Here is a 2,898-nt window from a genome sequence, read left to right as displayed (position 1 = left end):
ATATGTTTGTAAGTCATGGTTATTGAATTCTCCACCTTCATCTGTTTAGAAGATTTTAATGGGACATAGATCTTGATTCATCACCATCTTACAAAAAAGTTTAAAACAATAACACAACTCTTATTTATGTTTAAGGGTTAAAACCATGAAACTTTGGTGCATTCGTCAACCATAACTGCATAATATCTGAATTTCTGCGTGGATGATACTAGGGCAGACCCCCAAAAATCACAATGCACTTTATTGAATGGTTTTGAACAATGCTTTAAAACATGTAAAAACAGCGACCGACTCATTTTTCTTAGTTGACAACTAGCATAAAACTTGGTGATTGTTCTCTATTGAACTTATTGAGATCACCTTTTCTTTAGACAGAAAATCAATGACTTGGTTGTGAGGATGACCAAGTGGTGCATGCCAGATTTGACGAGGTACTGACTAGAAGCTAGTAGAATAGAAGACTTGCCGAGCAGCAATGTCCAAAGCATAAAGAACGCCTGTCCTAGTGCCCGTTGCCACCACTCTCTGACACTCCTTGTCCTTAATCACAAGACTAAAGACCTCAAACTAAAAAACAAAAGGCATTTCAACAGTTAATTGACTTACAGATATCAAACTTTTTCCTATTTTAGGCACCACTAAAACATTTTGAAGATTAATTTGACCGTTGCAGTTTTGATTGGGGTTGAACCAATATGAGAGATGTTCAATTTATTACCAATACCCACCATAATTTTTTCTGCACCTTTATAGGAAAAATAGTACTGAGTTTACCTGCTTCGTTGGTAACATGAGATGAAGCACCAGTATCCGGACACCATGCTTTATCTTGATTTTCAGCAAGTTTCAATACTGAGAGAGCTTTTGGAGCATCATATGCCTGGTATGCTTGATTGAAGCGGTGCAATGCCCTCAAATCCATTAGCTTTCTCCTCAAAACTGCATAGGACTCTCGACGTTGTTGTCCTTGAAGGCCAAGTTTCAGTGGCCCATATCAGAAACAGTTGGATTCAACATAGGATCCGAATATGAAAGCAACTACAACCACTCGAAGGAAAGGAAGAAGAAGTTAACGTGCTTGGGCCACCGTCTATGGTTGACGTGCCCTTGTTGCTAATTAATTACCTTAAAACGACTGTAAAATAAATGTGATCTATAGTCAAAATTGGTGCTAAACCGTCCCTTAGACTGAACAAGATCACAGTAACACAACTACTAAACACAAATGCTTATTCATTCAAAGCTTTTGCCAGACATTCAGTAATAGGCCGATAAACCTTCAATTAGATATTGGTAGGGGCGCGCCAGGCCCGAGCAGTAGTGCAACGCAAGGGCGACGCCTGAGGAGGCCCCGGCAGCAAGCTACCGGTGGCGGCCAACCTCCCCCACAAGAAATTAATTTAATATCGTGTGGTCACATGGACCACGTATCAGATATTAAACTGATAAGAACAGATACTACACTTGATCTTAGCCAAAAGGCCGAGAAAGGTATGACCTTCACTGTCCCCCTTCCTCTGCCTTTATAGTCATCCCACTGGCCTTCACTGCCCAAAATCTTTCGATACAGGATTAAAGAAATTGCTCCCCTTTTGGATGAGACTCGGGTTCCAAAATGGGGTTTGGATCTTCGATTCTTTCTGGATTTCTTTCTAATTCTAGCTTGCTGATAATGGGGTTCATTCATGAAGTTCGTAGCTAAGTGGGAAACACGTTTAGTTTATAAACTCCATAATTTGTTATTTATCAAGCTAATAACTAATTGGGAAACTCGCTTATTTAGTGAATGTCTTGATCAATGGGAAGTCTCATCTGTAATGAACTGAGTGATTGCTTTGATTAGATTAGAGTCAGAAGTTTGTTCGCAATTCTTGTTCTGGGAGTGACCCTCGTAAGCCAGAGCCGGTTGAATGCAGCAAAGCCAATTGGGCCTTCACCAGGCCTTTGGATTGACAGCCCCATCTGGATTCGGATACAAGATTTTGAGATGAAAAATCTTCTCAAAATTAAACAGGAAAAGAAAGAGTTGACGGGTTGCACCAACAAGGATTTGAAATTTGTATTGTACGCAAAATGTAAGTCCTTGAGAAATTGCACTTTCGCACAATATTTTGCCCGACCTTGCTTCTACGGAGTATGAATCGTGGGGCAATTTTGAGATGATGAAGACACCAGAGTGTAAAATGACATCTTCAGATTCTCTTCATTGCGATCACAGACTCTTTTAGAGTCTCGGAGGTTTTTGGAATTGAAATCAAGCAACCACATTACTTGGAACCTGCCTGAAGCCGGTCTCTTTGTCCTTTTCCGAAACCATTCGTCAAAATTGGGGCATCTGAAAATAAGGAAAAGAACTAATATCATAAGCCAAATCCTCACAAACAGTACCACTATACAAGAAGATTGCTCGATCCTGTCTGTTTTCTTCATATACTGCAACATCTTTCTAGCAGAAAAATTTTCTGGTTAGACTGCTGGAAAGATATGGCACTATCTCTGGCGACCAACTTGCAGTCCGGGGTTGTGACCTCCTTTCACCTGATCGTGCCGAAGCTCATTCTCTCCTATCACTCTACAATTAAAAAATGGTGCTATTAAATGTGAATATCTTTCATGTTGAGAAGTGGAAACAAACTTGGCAGAATTTGCGTGAGCTGCATGTAGCTTACAGGCTTATATGAATTGTGAAATCTAATTGTATAGTCATCCGATTCTGTCAACTAAGTTAATGAATTAAGCACTACCTAGATGTGGGAAAGCACAAATGCATCTTGCTGCAAAGTTTGTTCAAATTCTGTTCCTTCACCACTGGGATAATTGTGTTCAGGCGCAAAAAGCGCCAGACAAGAACAGCTCTGTGCTAATCTAGTGCCACCAAAAAGTGCCAGAGCAATGGCA

At 40.2% G+C, this 2,898-nt stretch overlaps 1 non-coding gene across 1 annotated transcript; it reads right to left on the bottom strand.

Annotated features, from left to right (window-relative positions):
* Positions 1-1,294: 1,294 nt before the first annotated feature.
* On the bottom strand, positions 1,295-1,495 carry LOC116249409 (U2 spliceosomal RNA). The gene has a single exon (XR_004171178.1). It is a non-coding gene; the product is annotated as a U2 spliceosomal RNA (small nuclear RNA).
* Positions 1,496-2,898: the final 1,403 nt, after the last annotated feature.

The sequence above is a fragment of the Nymphaea colorata genome, chromosome 2 (genome assembly GCF_008831285.2).
Source record: "Nymphaea colorata isolate Beijing-Zhang1983 chromosome 2, ASM883128v2, whole genome shotgun sequence".
Classification (NCBI taxonomy): Eukaryota; Viridiplantae; Streptophyta; class Magnoliopsida; order Nymphaeales; family Nymphaeaceae; genus Nymphaea; species Nymphaea colorata.
This window is presented reverse-complemented; position numbering and strand designations above follow the sequence as displayed.